We start from the raw sequence: 9,302 nt of genomic DNA, 5'->3' as shown, positions 1-9,302 counted from the left end.
TTTGTTTGTACACATGAGAAGTATCTGTAGGATAGATTTCTAGAAGCAGATTTACTGAGTAAAATATAATGCCTATTTTAAATTTTGGCTCCAGGACTTGCACCTGGAGGTGACCACCAGGCTCTCAGGCCTTCAGCCTCAGACTAAGAGTTACACTATCAGCTTCCTTGATTCTGAGGCCTTCAGATTTGAACTGAGCCACACTAAAGGCTTCCTTCATTTGGGAACTTAGAACTTGTCCTGAGCCATACCTTCAGCTGCCCTGCTTCTCCAGTTTGCAGACGGCCCACAGTGGGTCTTCTCTCCATAATTGAGCAAGCCAATTCAGAATCCTAACTAAAACATCACGTAAACATGAAATTGTTTTCCTAAAGTGAAATCCTCTTCATCAATGCTGATCAATCACAAGTCTAGGGACCTTCATGAGCAGATTTTTAGTTTTATCTTTGTATTTCTAGATCAGGATCCAGTCATTCTTCTTTGCATTGTTTTTATTTGAAACAGACCTCAAATATGGGTGAAACCTTTCACCAATATTCACTATGATGGGAAAAGTATGGCTCCACTCAAGTCTTCTGAAAGGATCAAGTGTCACAATGCTGACACTTGATGGGTCACGGATAAAATACTACCTTTTCACTGACACTACTGCAGACCACCACATTCATGTTTTCTCTCTCTTCTGAGTAACTCCAAAAATCACTGCCACCGTGTGTGATGTTTAGGCACTTCCCCATGTCAACAAATTATAAAACTGTAAATTATCAAATTTTCAAATGTGTAAATTATCACATTTACAATCTAGAAAGCTATATGCAAGAAATATAATACAAACTTTCTCCTCAAGTTCATAATCCTGTTTGGAAAGTAGGAGTTACATTTATGCAACTTAGTAAAAGCACTCTTATTAAAAACAACACAATTATATATTGTCAGAATTATATAAAAATTAACTTAAGAATTTTAAAAAATAAAGATGCAGAGTTGTACTCAAGTAACAAATTTCTGGTTCCAATTTGATGTAAAACCCAACTGCCCTTCCTGCCCATAGAGTTCATAAGATATAATATAAATTGAGAGGCTGTGCCAAAGCATCCTATTCTAAAGAATTCTAAGATCCTAAAGAGAGACTTCAGATCAGTGCTATCCAAAAAACCATAATGAAAGTCACATTTGTACTTTTAAATACTATAACAATCACATAAAAAATAAAAACCAGGTGAAATTAAATTTAATAATGTATTTAACTCAATATACCTAAAATACCATTAAACACATGATCAATTAAAGATGAACCATTTTTCTTTTTTTTTTTGCAATTTTTTGGCCAGGGCTGGGTTTGAACCCACCACCCTCAGCATATGGAGCCAGCGCCCCACTCCTTGAGCCAGAGGTGCTGCCCCAATTTTTCTCTCTTTTTTGAAGGATAACATTTGGTTATTTTTATGTACAGAGAACTCAACAGTGTACATTTAGCCCAGTTTAGTGGTAAGTTCTTTAGCCTTTGTCTTTTCCAGCGTGGCAATGTGAGTCACACATTTCGGACCCAGGACGTTGCCTCCCCAGTGATGGGGTATCTCATCGTATCCTGATGGCTTCCACCAGCTTAGCCAGAGCTCCTTTGTCTTCCGAGTTAATCTGCGTGAAGGCGACAGTGATGCAGGTCTTCCTGTGGACTGAGACGCCCAGCCTGGCCTTCCCCTGATAATGCAGTAAGGGACCCCTATCTCGTGACACAGGGCAGGCAGGAAGACAACCAGCTCAATGGGATCCACTTCATGTGCAATCACCACCAGCTGAGCCTTCTTGTTCCTCCCCAAGGTGGTCTCTTAGTGGAGACATCCCCTTGGCCCACAACTTTCTTCTCAGCCTGGGCCAAAAGTCACTGCTACTTCTCTTGCTTTGTCTCTGGTCTGTCTCAGGTCCAAGGCCTGGGTGATCTGGTTAATAGCGGGAAGAACTTTCAGCCACTTGTTGAGGATGGCTCTTTGGTGCTGCAACCAGATGCAGTGAGGCCACTTGACAAAGTTGAAGTCCCTCTTGGGCATCCTGTGCAATGCCAAAGTTCTTCAGCCTTTTCTTGAACAGAGGGTTCACCACCTTCTTGGCCTCCTGTTTCTTCACCACGGCAGGGACCAGGGCCACCTTCTTCCCCTTTGCCTTCTTTCCTTTTGGCATTTTGAGTCACTGGTGCAGAGAGCTGAACTATTTTTCTTACTTTCATACTGTCTTCAAAATCCAGTGTATACTTCATACTCAACGGAAATTTTCAAATCAATCTAAATACATTTCTAATGCTCAACAGTTACAAGTGAAAGTGACTACTAAATAGAAATAGCACGACTTCAGAAATTCTTTAAATATTCGATTCAATTTTTAGTGTAGTTCTAAACGGCAATAAATTACATGTACATATTCAAAAGTATCACATTTGAAAATCTTACCACACTGGAGGTGACAGATGTAGTGCTTTATGCATCCAGACTTAATTCATTACCGTGCAGATCCAGAATGAAGCTTCTATGTACAACTGGACTTACACTTGATCATTTTTTAAATGTGCTATTAATACATTAGGCTGCTACCATAATACTGGACTTTTGTTTAAATTTAAGTTACATACAAATTCACATCAAATGTGTAAGCAAGAACTGCAAAAATACACCTTAATGATTAAATTCTAAGCAAGACTTCAGCACATTTATTCTCTGTAGGTTCATGTATATTCTACATGAAAGAATGACTGCTAAACACATCAGATGAGGATATCAGACTTATAGCCCTTACTTTAAGTTCTGGGTACCGACTGCCACATAATAAAGTATGTGAGCAATGTTTGGACATTTTATGCTTTCCAACTTGATTAAGTATTCCTTTTCCATACTTCCATAAACACCTACCAATAGATTTCATTACAATTATATGCTTAAAAATGTTTTGTCTTCTAACGAAGACATCATGAAGAGGATAAAAGATTGACATGCCTTTTCTATGTCTTTTCCAATGCTGTCTGCAATCACTTTATCTATTTATCCTTCCATGATGTCTTCGTTAGAAAAGTAAAAATGCTGAAGAAACCCAAGTTTGAACTGGGAAAACTCATGGAGCTTCATGGTGAAGGTAGTACTTCTGAAAAAGCTACTAGGGATGAGACAGGTGCTAAAGTTGAACAAGCTAATGGATCTGACCCACCAGTCCAAGAATCTGTCTAAAATTCAGGCTTTTAATAATGACAAGAATCCAAGTATTTGTGAAAACAAAAAAAAAAAGTTTTGTCTTCCTAGACTGTAAGCTACATAAGAGCAAAGACGACACTGTGCTAATCCCCAGAGCCTACAACAGCATGTCAGAGATAGCTGCACTCCCACGTCTACTGTGGCATTATTTATAATAGCCAAGGCAGCTCCAGAACAGTGGCTCAAGCCTGTACTCCTCACAGTAACTTTGGGAAGTCAAGGCAGCAGGATTGCTTGAGGCTAGGAGGTTGAGACCAGCCTGGGCAACAGTGAGATCCTGTCTCTACAAAAAATTAGCTAGGTGTGTTGGTGCACACCAATAGTCCTGGGTATATGGGAGGCTGAGGCAGGAGGATTGCCTTAGCCCAGGAATCTGAGGCTGCAGTGAGCTATGATCATGCCACAGCACTCCTGCTTAGCAAGAGGGAAAGACTCTGTCTCTAAAAATAAATAAACAAACAAACAGCAGCCCAAACATGGAATCCACTGAGTGTCCAGCAACAGATTAATGGATAAAGAAAATGTGGCATATATACACAATGGAATACTAGTCAGCCTTGAAACGGAGGAAATCTTGTCACCTCCAACAACAAGGATGAACCTGGAAAACATTATGTTAAGTAAAATAAGCCAGGCACACTTAAATTTGAAATTTTTTAAAAGTCAAATTCATAGTAAATAAAATGGTAGTTACCAAGTGTTGAGGAAGGGTAGTGAGAGGATTGTGTGTGATGTTGGTCAAAGGATAAAAAATTTCAGTTAGGAGAAATTCAAGATATCTACTGTACGACATAGTAACTATAATTAATTAATGTTGTATTACATTCTTGAAAATTGCTAAGAGAATAGATTTTAAGTGTTTTCACCACATACACACAGAGGTAAGCATATGTAACATATGTACTGTATATGTCATTTAGCTCAATTTGACCATGTCATATAATGCATAGTTTCAAAACATGTTGTACATAATATATTTAATTTTTGTCATTTACAATTAAAAATAAATGACAAAAATCAATGGATCTAACCACAATAAAATTAAAGATTTCTGTTCAAAGAACACTGAGGCAAAATAAATAGATGACAGTGAAAAATGGTTTGCCATGCCTAAAACCAAGAAGAATGATATCAGGAGTGCAAAGAACTGCAAATCTTAACACTAAAAACTTGACACAAAAATGAATAGAAGATGTGGAAGGCACTGTTACAAAGCAGACAGAATGGCTGTAATCACCGCAAAACTTACTAGTAATCAGAAAAATGCAAATTCAACCAACACTGAAGTAACTTATACACTGATATCAAAATAGCAAAATTTAGAAAGATTAAGTCCTATCAACTATCCACAAGATACAAGGAGATGGTAACTTCTACTTTGCTAACTGGTAGAAGTATACAGTAACAAACATTCTAGAACATGATCAGGCAATATTTAAAGAAGTTAAATTATACACATGCCCTGTGATCTAACACTTCCAACTGCTGGGTTTGTATCTCATCAAGGTCAGTAAGACTTGGGACCAATAACTTTCTTTTTTACTTTTTTCTTTTTCTTTTGTTTTGGGTGTTGGGGGCAGAGTCTCACTCTATTCCCCTGGGTAGAGTTCTGCGGCTTCAATGTAGCTCATGGCAACTTCAAACTCCTGGGTTCAAGCAATCCTCCTGCCTTAGCCTTTCAAGCCCATAGGTGTCCACCATGATGCCCAGCTAATTTTTCTATTTTTAGTAGAGATGGGTCTTGCTCTTGTTTCAGATTGGTCTCAAACTCCTGAGCTCAAATGATCCTCCAGTCTCAGCCTCCCTGAGGGCTAGGATTATAGGAATAAACCTCCATACTCAGCCCATGACCTGTGGCATAGGACTTTCATCACAGTTGTGGCAGAGGGAACTGAACAAGCCTAGGCCTCTGCAAGCTGGGAAATGGATAAATAAAATGCAGTGGATGCACCCTATGAATTCCCAAGCAGCAATGAAAGTCAAACTAAGTAGATGTAAATATAACAACAAGGACGAGTCCTTAAGTACCATGTTGAAGTAAAAAAAGCAAAAATATAGTACACATTCTAAAAATTAACTCTTTTAATCCTCCCAACAACCACATAATCTTCAATTTATAGATGGGGAAACAAACAAAAATTATACAATTTGTCTATGGCCCTATAACTAGTAATTGGCAATATAAGAAACACAATAAGATGTACAGCACAGTACAAGTTACAAACACTAAACATTTCATATTTTATATATTGTGATGCAGACTCAAAAATATACATAAAGCATATTACTGTAGGAGACTAAAGAGAGAGAGGCAATGGAAGTGGGAATGGTAGAGAGTGGAAGACAAAGCACACAGACAGCTGACACCGGGTGATGATCACATTCTGTCCTTATGGACCAAACTACACAATGTACATTTTCATGTATTAACTCAGTGAATGAACGCCAAAAACGTGGACTCATTCTTATTATCTCCCTCTACCTCTCCCCTTCCATCACTTCCAATCAGGGACCAAGTCTTAACATATCCCAAATACGGCAGCCTCTCACCACGTCCACTTACACTCTCTAGTCTAAGCCAAGTCACTATAATGACTTTCTAACCATAGTTTTGGTTCTTTTTTTTTAATAATTAATTTTTATTAAATCATAACTTTGTACATTGATACATTTATGGGGTACAGGGTACTGCTTCGATATATGATGTGCAATGTTTACATTGAACCAAGTAACACATCCATCGCAATTAGACTTATTTCTTAATAGTTTTGAAATGTACTGTTGCATCATGCACATTAGGTGAGGTCCCCCGGAATGTCCCTCCCTTCTGCCAGATCCCCTCTCCCCAACCCTCGCCTGTGGCTCAAGGAGTAGTGTGCCAGCCCCATATATCAAAGGGGGCAGGTTCAAACCGGGCCCCGCCACAAAAAAAAAAAAATAAGTGTTCCTGTGGTGTAATCAGTTGGCGCATGGTACTGATAAGCATAGTTTTGGTTAGAAAGTCTCCTTCCAGTCTTGCCCTGCTCCAATTCATTCATCATTAATCTGATCTGACACTCCTTGACTACACAATTCAACAGCTTCCCATTGCTCTTGTGGTAAAGTCCAAAGTCCTTGACACACCCAACAATGCCCTGAACTCTTTACTCCTACCTTATCTTTCCTGTTTTCACTCACACACAATCCCCTCTCTCACTACACCAGTAACACTGATCATCTTTCAATTCTTCATACTTGTCAACCTCTGCCCCACATTTAGCTGGGTCTGTATCTGTCAGATCTCAGTGAAAATACCCCTTCCTTTGGGATGCTTTCCCTGATACGCTAGCCTGAGTTAGCTCCTCCTGTTACAACCTGTCCTTGACAGAACTTGACACTGTTATCAACTATTTCTTTAAGTATCTGCTTATGTGCCTCCCTAGCTGGGTTATAAACTCCATGAGAGCAAGAAATGTTTCTGTGTGATTCACAGTTTTATCCTGTATATCTAACACAGTATCATATATAACAAATACTTATTTGTATTAATCCACTTGAGAGCCAGGCCTGGTGGCTCACACTGCAATCCCAGAACTTCAGGAGGCCAAGGCAGGATCACTTGATGCCAGGAGTTCAAGACCAGCCTTGACAACAGAGAGACTCCACCCCTACAAAAAATTTTTTAAAAAATAATAATTGATTTGAGGATTAATAACACTGTTAGTCTTCTATTTGTTAAAAAATAGGTTTAACACTCATGGAATCCACATGATATAAATAAATGGAAAGTCTGATGAGTGATTGTATCTTTACTTCATCTCAAAGTACCTCTAGGAAATATTAATTTCATAGAGGAAGAGAACAGCTTTACAGTGGATATCCCAGAAGACATCCCCTTCTTCAAATGATCAAAGTTAAGATCCTCAGTAAGGGATGAATCAAAATCCTGTATCATCTGTTTACAATGAGAAAGACATAGCATCGTTCCTATAATCTTTGTGATGCATAGAATCTACAGCTGTGTCTAATCCAAAGTGCCCAACCTGAATCTAATTGTCACCCAACAAACCCAAACTGAGAGACATTCCACAAAGTAACTGTCCTGTTCTGCTGAGAGTGTCAAGGTCACTAGAGTCCAGGAAAGACTAAGGAAGTGTTCCAAACTGAAGGATACTCAAAAAACAGGACAACCAGGGTCCTGAACTAGACCCTTATGCTACAAAGGTCAGTACTGAGACAAATGGAAAACTTTTAATAAGGTCTAAGGATTCAGTTTTATATGCATCAGAGTTAATTTCCTGCATTGATGGATGCATTATGATTCTGAAGGAGAATGTCCTTGTTTGGAGGAAATGCACACTAAAGCCTTCATGGTGACAGGGTATTGTGTCACCAACTTATGTTCAAATGGTTCAGGAAAAAAGTTAATTGTATTATACTTGTAACTTTTCTATAAGTTTGAGATTCTGTCAATATTAAAAAAAAAGAAATAAAAAAATAGTTTTAACAGCTTGTTTTTTTTTGTTTGTTTGTTTGTTTTTTGGTAAGAGAAGAAATCTGACTACATTGCCCAGACTGGAGTGCAATGGCTATTCACAAGCATGCTTATAGCCACTGCAACCCAGAACTCCCAGTTTCAAATGATCCTGATCCTCTCACCTCAGCCTCCCAGCTGTGCCTGGCTTGCTATTGCCATTTTTTAAGGTGAATAAACAAAATGTTTTATTTCTCTCTTAAAAAAAAAAAAAACTCTTTGACCTGTGAACTTTATTTTGTTTTCTTCTGTGAGTCAATGACTATTCATAATAAAAGTTTTAGAATAACAATCATCTCTAAAGCTCACATCTTTGAGTTTAAGTACAGTATCGCAATGCTCAGAGTTTATTTCAATTCAGTAATATACAAATTTTGTAAGCCAGGACTCCTACATCCCATATAATACAATAATACAATACATAAAATACATTAGTGAAAATTTCCTCTATCACATTTAAGTAACATTTTCTCAACTGAAAAACTTAGGGGAGGAAAATGTTACATATCCAAAGAGCCTAAGTAGACTATAAATCTAAATATGACACCTGCAAGAAGCCATTATTAAACTTTCATCCAAAATTTAGCACATATTATAATATTTCACCACCAGGTGGCAGATCCATACAACATTTCTAGAACTGTGATCAGTCTTGAGAAGTTAGTCCAATTAGAAGGGATTTTAGGAAAAGTAAAATAATTTTAAACATATCTAAACCTAAGCCAGTTAACCACAGACTAGATACAATTTGCTCTCAGAAAAATAATACTTCTATTTAACCATAAATCTATTTCTACGCCATGCAGAGCACCTAATTATCTTTAAAGAGAACATAATGTTAAAATATAATCTTAAAACGCTGTGAACCATACTCCACTCATTCAAAATCCTCAGAAGTATGAAAGAGCTTTGAATTTAAAAGTAAAGTAAAAAGGACAGAAGAAACACCTGCCTACCCAACCAAGAAGCTATCAAAGCCCAAGTTACAGCAACCTCAACATTTGTGCCTTTATTTTGTGTGCAGCAAAATATTCCAATCATAAGATAAAGACTTTAATCACAAATCAATCTATTAATTTAAAAATCAGCTTTACAAAATTTTTTAAATGATTCTAAAATTCTAAAAACGTGTTATTAAATTTTAAGATGAAATATACTATCTTGGAATAACTCTCCAGTTATTTTTAAATGCCACTAGAAATCCTATCTGCAAATGCACCCTTCAAACCTAAGGAGAACACTCTCGTCTGCTCACCACCTTTGCTGAGACACTTTTCCTCCACCACTCTTCCTCCAAGTCCTGCCCTGCTGCTTCTGCCTCTTTCTAACCTTTGTTTGCAGGAGAAGCAGCCACGGCCCCTGACACTCAGAAAGAAACTCCTGGCCACTACATATGTCTGTCAGTGGTTCAGCCTCCTCACTAATGCTTCCATCCTGGTATCCTTTAATCCACTCACCAAACCCACCTTAGCCACAATTAGCTATCAACACCCAACCTGCACCAAGAACCAAGGCTGATCTGAGTTTTGCCGGGTTTAAAGTATATATCATTT

The 9,302-nt window shown here is 37.9% G+C and overlaps 1 pseudogene; it reads right to left on the bottom strand.

Moving 5' to 3' along the window:
- Positions 1–1,472: 1,472 nt before the first annotated feature.
- On the bottom strand, positions 1,473–2,184 carry LOC100946587 (annotated as a pseudogene).
- Positions 2,185–9,302: the final 7,118 nt, after the last annotated feature.

This window comes from Otolemur garnettii, unplaced genomic scaffold, assembly GCF_000181295.1.
Source record: "Otolemur garnettii isolate 467f Iridium unplaced genomic scaffold, OtoGar3 scaffold00011, whole genome shotgun sequence".
NCBI lineage: Eukaryota > Metazoa > Chordata > Mammalia > Primates > Galagidae > Otolemur > Otolemur garnettii.
Note: the sequence above shows the minus strand (reverse complement) of the source record. Positions and strands in the feature narration are given on the sequence as shown.